This window comes from Chiloscyllium plagiosum, unplaced genomic scaffold (assembly GCF_037043375.1).
Source record: "Chiloscyllium plagiosum isolate Xiang-an unplaced genomic scaffold, Cpla_swu_hap1 HiC_scaffold_47, whole genome shotgun sequence".
NCBI classification, from domain to species: domain Eukaryota; kingdom Metazoa; phylum Chordata; class Chondrichthyes; order Orectolobiformes; family Hemiscylliidae; genus Chiloscyllium; species Chiloscyllium plagiosum.
This window is the reverse complement of record NW_028270185.1, coordinates 41,266,252-41,277,585: the sequence shown is the minus strand read 5'-3', so window position 1 is coordinate 41,277,585 and position 11,334 is coordinate 41,266,252. Positions and strand designations below refer to the sequence as shown.

The 11,334-nt window shown below is 42.6% G+C and overlaps 1 non-coding gene across 1 annotated transcript; it reads left to right on the top strand.

Annotated features, from left to right (window-relative positions):
• The first annotated feature begins 292 nt into the window (after positions 1–292).
• On the top strand, positions 293–374 carry trnas-gcu (transfer RNA serine (anticodon GCU)). The gene has a single exon. It is a non-coding gene; the product is annotated as a tRNA-Ser (tRNA).
• The last annotated feature ends 10,960 nt before the right edge of the window (positions 375–11,334 follow it).

Below are 11,334 nucleotides of genomic sequence, written 5' to 3'. Positions count from 1 at the left end.
ATCCAACTCTTTCTTGAAAGAACACCTCCTACTGTCTCGGGTTCTTCATTCCATTGACTTCAAATCTTCACAGAATTCAACAGACCTTGTTACATAGTCATTTCTTCATTTTTTTCAGACCACTGTGAGCAGAGTGTCACAGTGCGAATGCGCTTGCCCCACAACCCAGATGACAGACAATAGTCTTGGAACCGTACTGTGCTATTTATGATTTCACCAAAACAAGGGAGAAATGTCTGCTGCTCTGCATAAATTATGCAATTCACTTATTCATAAGGATGCAGGCGTATGTGACGAGGTGGCCGAGAGGTTAAGGCGATGGACTGCTAATCTATTGTGTTCTGCATGCGTGGGTTCGAGTCCCACTCTCGTCGGTGCTGTCAGTGATTTTCAATGTTGCTATTTTTGGATGATCACAACTGTCTTACTGAAATTGGAACTGCAATATCAGTTTGTATGCATCGACGCTATTATAAAATCTCAAAGAATAATTTGGTCCTGTTGCCTAAACTGCATTGAAATGTAGATTGCATTGGGATATTGAAAAGGAACGAGACTTTCTTTTACAAGTCAAGCTGCTGTGACCTTTTATCGTACGAAAGAGATCCAGGAAAGCCAAATAACAAGAGATGTGAAGGGCATGTTTATGCAGTGGGATTCTTAATGATTATTTTGTCAAATGAAATCTGGAGCAGGTTGAGTAGAAGTGGTTCATCTTGGTGAGAAGAGCACAAAATAATGGAGATATTTCAAAAGGAGCAGGGCGTGGGTGTAGGGCCATCGAGAACTAGCTGTAAATGTACAGTAGAGAATTGCCGATGTGGGTGCTGTGCATGGGCACGGAAAGACTTACACATTGGTCTCGCCCTCGCCCCTTGCTCTCGCCATTGATGAATGCTGGACATAAGGCCTAAATACAAGATGTGGGAAGCGAGTCCCTCTCGTTCTGCACACACTGGATGCATCACATTGAACTATGAAAAACTGGAGAAGTCAGCATGTTAACTGTAGGGGCTGAACCTAAACTGTGGATCAATAACCACAGATTCATGCAGCATAAACATGAAAAATGATTTAAAGTGTCTTTATACGCATGTCATTAACAGACGTTTCGCTCTAATACCCTTGTGGTTGAAAGAATAAGGCAACACATTTCAGATGGATGACAACGTAACCAATTTTGTTTTGAAATTGAGATCTATTTGATCATTTTACACAGTGAACAAGTTTATTTTAAATAATGTAAACCACATTCCCTTACCTGGAATAAAAGTGTGATTTCACTACAAACATTGTCCTTGCTAAGTCGCAATTACTCAACATGAAAAATAGGATATATTTTTTATTGAGAATACATCAATTAGCACCATTATCTAACTTCGGATTGACTGCAATATGCATATGCTAAATAAGGTTTAAGAAAGAATGACTTTTGGAAATAATGATTCGATGGTGCCTAAAATTAATATCAGGTTCTCATGATGTGGATATACCACCAATGGCTCCAGTGGTGGAAATGCTTAGTGGGCAGTATTTCCATGATGGTATAGAGGTGTGTGATCTGCCAGGAATGGGAGCTCCCACTTCATCTGGAGCAGCGTCTGTTGACATGGACCAGGGAGCATTGTGACATCAGACTGGGAGTTCCAACCACACGTGGAGCAACTTTTATTGACATTGCGCAGCAGGGAGTATTGGAACATTAGACTGAGATCCAGCCTCACCTGGAGCAGCCTCTATTGACATGAAGCAGCAGGAAGCATTGAAACATCATACTTCGATTTCTAACCTCATTTGGAGCAGCTTCAGTTGACATGGAGCAGGGAGCTTTGCAAGATCCGTCTGGGAGCTCCACTCTCACCAGGAGCAGCTTTTAATGTCATGTAGCAGCAGGAAGCATTGGGACATCAGAGTGATAGATCCAACCTCAACTGGACCGCTTCTATTGACATGGAGCAGGGAGCATTGGGACATCAAACTGGGATCTCCAACTTCAATTAGAGCAGCTTCTATTGAATGGAGCAGCAAGAAGCATTGAAACGTCAGGTTGGGAGCTCCAACCGCACTTGGAACAGTTGGTATTTACATGGAAGAGGAGGGAGGATTGGGACATTAGGCTGGGGAAAGGATCTTCAACTATTTTAATCTGAAGTAAAATATGATTCAACGACTCAGATGTTAATTGATTTATGATGAATCTTTCCCGGGGAAATAATTGATTCTTTAGATATTAAAGACAAGTCCTGCAAATATTCAACTCATCAAAACGCATTGGTACAGAGAGAAACGGGAGTGATGTTTCATGTCTTTGTCTTTTCTTTTCTGGCCGACTCTGCACTGGTTTACATCACCGGAAGGACGTTTTCAGTCATTTCATGTTGTTCAGTTTCCTGCAAATACGGACAGGTCATTAACGTAATCTAAAACTGAAAATTAACGGGAATATGCGATGTTATGATTAGGCTGGAGTTTACCTCAAGTTATGATGAAAAAGCAGCAAAGTAAGTTGCAATTTCCTTGATAAGCAGTGGCCTCATTGATTGGTTGATCAGATTGTGAATGGTCATTTTTTGAGGACAATTTGAAGAGAATCAATGATGGTGATTATCTTTGTTCTTTGTTCACCTTGTGACTGTTACTGTTATTGCTCATGTCCTTGTTAACACCACAGCTCTTTCGCGTGTAAAATCTCGGCTGTGCATCTGGCCAGTGGTATAACCATTCGTATAGCTGGCTACGGATCAGGCAGTTGTAAGTTCGACTTTTACTTGGCACAAGCGCATTGTGGAGATTCATCATACATACAAACTATTCATTTTTGTTCCGCTGAGGTGGATAATATTTGAAATTTTCATCTCCACGAACGAAAATTCTTTCACTGTCTTCGATGATTTAAACATTACCAAGAACAATCAGAGTTAAAATCACACAGCACCCGATTGTATCGAACAGACGTATTTGGAAGCATCAGTGTTCCATACACTGCTTCTTCATCCGGTATTTGTCAACTGTTGGAATCTAAAATGGCTTTGTGTGATTTTTAAATTTGGCCGCCCCAGTCCAACACCAACACCTCCAAGTCATGGGTATCATCGACACCACGAACGGTTTGTTAAAGTACAGATGATCTTCCAAAAGATCGCGCATATTGACAAACATGCCAAGTTTCTGCAGAAAAACACCCACCTGGTGAAGGAGCGGCTCTCTGAAAGCTAGTGCTTCCAAATACACCTGGTGGACTATGCCCTGATATTGTGTAATTTTTAACTTTGTCTACTCAACTCAAACACTGGCACTTCCATATCATAGACAACATCAGTCATTGTTGTGGTTCTGTTCTCTGAGCTGGAAGTTTTTGTTGCAAACGTTTAGTCCCCTGGCTAGGCGACATCATCAGTGCTTGGGAGCCTCCTGCGAAGCGTTTCTTTGATGTTTCCTCCGGTGTTTATAGTGGTCTGTCCCTGCCGCTTCCGGTTGTCAGTTTCAGCTGTCCGCTGCAGTGGTTGGTATATTGGGTCCAGGTCGATGTGTTTGTTGATGGAGTTTGTGGATGAATGCCATGCCTCAAGGAATTCCCTGGCTGTTCTCTGTCTGGCTTGCCCCACGATAGTAGTGTTGTCCCAGTCGAATTCATGTTGCTTGTTGTCTGCGTGTGTGGATACTAAGGATAGCTGGTCGTGTCGTTTCGTGGCTAGTTGATGTTCATGAATGAGGATTGCTAGCTGTCTTCCTGTTTGTCCTATATAGTGTTTAGTGCAGTCCTTGCATGGTATTTTGTACACTATATTCGTCTTGCTCATGTTTGGTATCGGGTCCTTCGTTCTGGTGAGTGGTTGTCTGAGCGTGGCTGTTGGTTTGTGTGCTGTTATGAGTCCTAGGGGTCTCAGTAGTCTGGCTGTCAGTTCCGAGATGCTCCTGATGTATGTTAGTGTGGCTAGTCATCTTGGTTGTGGTATGTATGTCCGCGTTCCGTGGTCTTTCTCTTAGGCATCTGCTGATGAAGTTGCGCGGGTATCCGTTTTTGGTGAATACCTTGTGTAGGTGCTCCTCTTCTTCTTTTTGCAGTTCTGGTGCATTGCAGTGTGTTGTGGCCCTTTTGAATAGTGTCCTGATGCAGCTTCATTTGTGTGTGTTGGGGTGGTTACTTTCGTAGTTTAGGACTTGGTCTGTGTGTGTGGCTTTCCTGTATACTCTTGTAGTGAATTCTCCGTCTGGTGTTCTCTGTACCATCACGTCTAGGAATGGGAGTTGGCTATCCTTTTTTTCTTCTCTCGTGAATCGGATTCCTGTGAGTGTGGCATTAATGTGCCGCTGTGTTTTTTCAGGAACAGGAAGACAAATGGGATGAGGGACGGACGAGAGAGTTAGGGAGAGTGCGAGGGAGAGACATCTTCAAGAACTTTTGGGTTAAAATCCTGATACATGAAACGCAGAAATATCAGAGAACTAAATTCGATAGAAAACAACTCATCACCTTGGAGAATATTATGTGAAAACGATTAATTTCTTACCGTGTTTCACCAAAATGCCTTTGAGAAAACTAACCGCCATGATGTGGATTCAAGCCGAATTCGCTGCAATCACAATGCAGAATACGAACTATTGAACGGTTACAGCATTCCACAGACAACGCTTGAAAACTGCAACCAGTATGGTAGTGGAGGAAATGTCAGGAAGAATGTATAATATCAAGACTTAGCGACAGGCATGTGGGAACACAGAATGTACCGAATCTTTAACCTTAGCGTCCCCAGAGACTGTAGAGATTCCATGAATGAGAGTATTGAAGAATGGGATTAATGAGACTCTCCAAACTCTTGGGACAGTGCAGGATATTGTTGAAATGTATGCTTCAATAGCATTATAGTTTAACATCGGCTACTTCATCACTTTGCCCACACAAGGCAGTACCAACTGCTGCATGCAATCACACATACTCCCAGGTCTGGACCCGGAATCAGAGAAACTGGGTGAAGCATAGACGAAGATCCAATCGGAAATTGGGATGGAATGACGAGAGAGAGGCGCATGTATTTCCGAGGTTGGGACAGCTCCTGGTCAAAAGCGGGGCGGAAGGAAATACTTTCCCCCATTTATAATATTATGACCATGAACAGTACATGTTGCTGAGAATGCCGTTTGGCGCATCTCAAGCGTGTGGAGACTTTACCTTTGGGGTGGCAAGGTTCGAAATTTCATTTTCCTGTTTGGATCAGTGTTTTTGACATTGACAGTAGGATCTGCTTTTGTCGCATCAGCTCAGAATCAGCTTCTTGTTCCCAGTAAATACTGCAACCTGGAGAAGGTGGTGCTGTGGTTTTATAATAAACTCGTCATCCGTGGGAACTCACACACGGAACTGGTAATGTTAAAGTTCGACGAATAAAACCTGGAATGAAAGCCTGACCTCAGGAACAGAGAACATGCCTTTAATTTCCTGCAATCCATTCATGCATATCGCTTATGCAGGGGATGCCACCATCTTCACCCAATCCGGCCTACTTGTGACTCCAGGACCTGAACAGCATAGCTGACCCCTCATCCGAAAATGACGACCGTGTGGGAAAGCAGGCCATTCGGCCCTTCCCGTCGACACCATCCCTTCGAAGCGCATCTTATCAGACCCACACTCCATACCAATTCCTTTCCCCTTCATTTTCCATGGCTGATCCCAGTAACCTGTACACCTTCAGACTGTGGGAGGAAACTCACACAAGCAAAGAGAGAATGTGAAAAATGCACACAGTCACATGAGATTGGGATCGAATCCATGTCTCTCATGCAGCGAGACAGCAGCGAATCACGAAGAACAACAAATGCTGTCCTGAGCAGCGACATCCACACCCTGTGGGTATATCGGGAAGAATAAAAACACGTTCACAACATGGACAACGGGACTTGTGTCTGCGTGGACATGAGTTGAACCTATCATTCTTCCTGGGTAGATACAAGGACACCGATATCACAGATAAACCAGCGCAATGCGGGATTCAATTATCTGCTGAAGTGGAAACTTATCTACTCAGTCAAACTGGGGACAGACTATTCAACATTCCCGTGTGTGGGAAGGGCTCAATGAGCAGAAGAACCTCCAAAGTAACCAGCAAGATTACATATTCCAGAAGGAGATCAATTAAACTGTCAACGCTGTTGTTCATCCCAACCAGCTGCCAGTTTAATAGTGTCAAAGTCATAGACTCACACAGCATGAAAACAGGCCTTTCACTCCTACCAACTCATACTGCACATAATGCCAAACTAAATGAGTCGCATCTGACGGCTCTTGTAACTGCTGAGGGTTAATAATGCCCTTGTGATATTATTACTGCATTGTTAATATGAATGTCCAGATATAATTCTATGGACACGGGTTCAAACCCTGGCATGGCAGATGCTGGAATTTTATTTAAATAAATACCTAGAGTCTAATGATGATGTTGAATCAGTTGTTATGGATCTGATTCACTAATTCCTGATAGGGAAGGAAACTGCCATACCTATCTGGTCTGGCTGGTATGTGACTCCAGATCCATAATATCGTAGTTTATTCTGAACTTTCCTCTGGGCAATAAATAATGTACTAGTCATGAATGAATAGCTTTTGTTAATCCCACTGAAAGTTTCCAATTCATTTATCGATCCAAATATCCTGTAACTACTGTAAATGTACTTTCATTCATCACTGCCTCAGGAAGTGAATTGCACACATAAATCATCCTCTGTTAAACAAAAAGCCTCTCATGTCTTATTTTAAATCCCTCTTTTCATTTTAAATATTTGCCCTCTCGTCTTGAAGTGCCCCTCCTTGAAGAAATGATAGTTACAGTTAACTCTAGCTGAACTCTCAAAAATTTATAAATGTCTATCAGGTCGCCTTTCAAATTCCAGTGTTTGAGTGAAAATATTCTCAGCCTATCCAGCCTTTCGTTATAACACAAACCTTCCCCACTAGCCATACACTGGTATCCCTGTTCTAAACCTACTCCAGCTGAATATTTTCCTTGCTATTACTGGGCGACAAGAACTGGACACAATATTCCAGAACAGGCATCACCCAATGTCCTATTCAACTTCAACATAACATACCAACTCCTACTCTCAAAGGACTGAGCAACGAAGGCAAGATGACAACTTTTTTAACCATTCTGTCTATATATGAAGCAAACTAAAAAGAATTATGTACTTGAATTCCTGGCCTTCGTGTCCCACAACACGATTCAATGCCCGATCATTAATTGTATAAGGTAAAAACAGTGACTGCAGATGCTGGAAACCAGATTCTGGATCAATGGTGCTGGAAGAGCACAGCAATTCAGGCAGCATCCGAGGTATAAGCCCTACTCTTATTTGATGTAGCAAAATGCAATATCTTCCATTTATCCAGATTGAACTCTATGTGACATTTTTCTGCCCAAAGACGCATTGGATTAAGAGCCTTCTGGAATCTTAGATCACCTTCTTTACAGTCTCCAATTCGGCTGTCCTCTGCAAGCTTATGAGCCATGGCTTCTACGAGTTCTATTGTTTTCTCATATAGGTCAACGATTTTTAATTATTTGTCGTGGCCATCATTTAGCAGTTTGCAAATCATGTAACAATTAGTCATGTAGTTAACCATGAGGAAGAATGCCATAGACTGCAGGGAGATTGGAAACAATTGGCAAGAAAATGTGCTGAAATGAATTCAATCCAGTTAAGTGGGTGATAATGAATTTGGGGAGGAACAATAATAAAAGTGTGACTGTTAACAGTAATAAAAGAGAAATTCGAGTAGGCATTCACGAATGTTTGAAGATGATTGGGCAAGGGATCAAGTCTCACGGAGTAAGAGATACTTTCTGTTCTTGACAGCAGGTGGGAACATAAGAGCAGGGAAATGATGCTGGAACTTTAGCAACTGCCTGTTCAGAGATGAGTCAGGGGACCGGCCAAAAGTCTGGTCATTATGTTAATCTTTTTTTTTCCGGAAGAATGATAAAATAGAAGATGGAGGGCGGAAAGAGACCATTTGGCCCATCAAGTCTGGATCAGCACTAAATCAGATCTTCGCTGACAATGCTTCAAGGCAGGCTGGCACGTTCCTTGGTGGGAAACTTGCAGATTGAGGTCATTCGATGTATAAGTCCATAAGACAATAGAGCAGAAATTAAGCCATTCAGCGCAGTGAGTCTGCTCTGCTTTCTGTCCTGCGAGCGCACCTTGCCTCCGACACCATGGGCTCTTATCTTATTCTGTGAAGGCAAATATCAAAGGCCTTCATGAAGTCCAGATACATAACATCCAATGGCTCTCCTTGGTCTACCTTCCTCGTTACTTCCTCAAAGCGGGATTCTTACAGATTTATCAAGCATGGTCTCCCCTTGTTGAAACCATGCTGACTTTGCCTTATTTTTACATACACTTCCAAGTATTCAGAAATTTCTTCCAACGCAATAGATTCCAGGACCTTACCCACAACCAAGTTTCGGTTGATTGGTCTGTAATTTGCAGCTTTTGTGTTGTTTCTTTTTAAAACGGAGAGTCACGTTTGTGATTTTTCAGCCCTTTAGCAGCCTTTCTGATTCTAGCGATTCCTGAAAGTTCTCCACTAACGCATGCACGATTTATTCAGTTGTCTACCTGGCGGGTACTCCACCTGATCCAGATGATTTATCCACCTTCAGGCCCTTCAGTGCTTCTTGCACCTTCTCAGTGATGGCACGAGACTCACTTCTGTTCCCCCATTCTCTTGTATGTTTGGGTATAACTCATGTCTTCCACTGCGAAGACAGGCACAAAATATTTTTTTCAGTTCCTCAACCCATTGTCGACTTCTTCCTCTCTTTTGCGTTTATACAAATAAAGAAACAACTGCAGTCTTCCTTTATATTCTTAGTTTTCTTATATTTAATCTTCTCCCACCTCATTTGTTTTGTTGTTGCCCTTTGTAGGTCTTTGTGAGTTTCCAATCCTCTAATTGCTCACTGCCCTTCGCCACATTATATATTTTCTCTTTTGCTTTTATGCTATTGATGACTTCCTAAGTCAGCCATTGTTGCCGCATTCTCCCTGCACCATTCCTCATTTTCCACACGATGTGTCTCTGATGTGTCTGCTGAGTTATGCTCAGACACACCTGCCATTGCATTTCCACTTTCCTGCTTTCTTGCTAGGCTCCTCACCTCACCAATTTCATCCAACTCCTCCCTCATGCCTCTGTAATTGTCTTTATTCAACTTTAAAACCATTAACTCTGATCGTATATTCTCCCTCTCAAATTGCAGGGTAAATGTGATGATGTTATCATCACCGCCTCCTAAGGGTTCCTTTATCTTCAGCTTCCTTGTCACGTCTGCCTCGTTGCACAACTCTAAATCCAGTATTGCCTGTTCCTTACTTGGCTCCCCCACATGCTGCTCCAAAAATCCATCTTGACCACATTTCACATTTGAATTGAATTGAATTTATTGTCACGTGTTCTGAGGCACAGTGAAAAGCTTTGTCTTGCGATCAATACAAGAAGATCGCAGTGTTAAGTAGCATAGATGTATAAAGAAAATGTAAACATATAATATGTTGGCCTTTGTGATTGTCCAGGCCGAGTTCACCACTCGCTGTGTCTCCGATATTGAATGGTACAGATGCCATACCTGTTACTGAAACATCCAGACAGAATGCTCTCAATGCCGCACCAATATACGTTGGCAAATGTATTCGTAGTAGTGCTTCAAGTGATCATCAAGTAAAAAAGAAACATTTCCACCAGCTTTGCGAGATGTCATCATCACACATATATCCCTCTCCCTTTGCCTTCACTCCCAACACCTCCCACAACTCGCCCCATGGAGTCTTCCCACTGCATCGCTGCTTTTGTGACACATAAATGCATAGAACCTAAAAACCCGAGCAGGTGTAGGCTGTCCGGCCCTTCAAGCCTGCTCCGCCATTCAATGACATCATTGCTGATCTTCCTAAAGACTTAAATCCGCTTACTCGCCCTCTCACTCTATCGCTTACTTCATTTATTGTTCAAAAGAAGTATCGCTCTTATCCATAAAAAAAGCTTTGTTGTACCAGCATCAAGTTCTTCGCTGGGCAAGGTTTTCTAAATAGTAATATCCGTCTGAGTGGAGAAGGTCCTTCTGAACTCAGTCCTAAATCTGCTCCCTCTAATCCTGAGACTATGCCCTCCTGTCAGAATTTCACCCGCAATGTGGAAACATCCTTTCCAATGATACCTAATCTATTCCGTTCAAAGTAAGATTCCCCGCTCATTCTTCTAAATTTCAAAGAAAATAATCCTAATCTACGTAGTCTCCCTTTATAGGCCAGCCCCCTCAACTCCTGAGTCAATCTAGTGAACCTCCTCTCCACCGCCATCACGCACCCCATTCCGCCCAGTGCCAGTACATCCGTTCTCAAGTAAGGAGACCAGAAGTGCACGCAATACACCAAGGATAGCCTCACCAGCACCTTTTACAGCTGCAACATAACATATCTGCTTGAACCTTCATGAACTTACGTTGCATCTGTCGAATTTCTATTGAGATGCCCCGCTACGTCTTCCTTGATAATAGGCTCAAACATCTTCCCAACTGCAGAAATTAAGCTAACTAATCAATAATTCCCAATCTTTTATCCACCTCCCTTTTTAAACAGTGGTGTCACACCAGCTGTATTCCAGTCTGCTGGGACTGCCACGCAGTCTAGTGAATTTGAAAATTGCCACTAGAGCACTTGCTGTTTCTCCTGCCGTCTCCTTTCATACCCTGAAATGCATTCCCTCACGGCAAGGAGACTTGTCCATCCTCAGCTCCATTAGCTTGCCTAACACTACCTCTTCCGTAATAATGTTTGTTTCCAGGTCCTCACCTGCCTTTCTCTCTTTGCCACATACTGGCATGTTATTAGCATCCTCCACTGTGATGACTGACACAAAATACCTGTTCAATGCCTCGGTCATTTCATCACATCGCAAGACTAAATGTCCCTTCTCATCCTCGAAAGGACCGATCTTTACTTTAGTCACTGTTTCTTTCGTTTTATATTTTTATAGAAACTTTTGCTATCTGTCTTTGTATTCTGTACTAGTTTGTTTTTCCCCTCATGCTTATCTTTAAAGTTTTCTCTCTCTTCCAGTTTCATGCTGTTCTTGGCCACTTGGTATACCTTCTCTTTCACTCTGATAGCCTCCCTTATTTCATAAGACACGCATGGCAGATTACTCCTTTTCTTACCGTCTTTTCTTTTCACTTGAATATACTTTTGATGAGCACTTCTACAAAAACATCGTTTTAGGGAGTCCTCCACTGCTCGCTATCTGTACCACCAAATAACCTTTGCTTCCAGTCTACT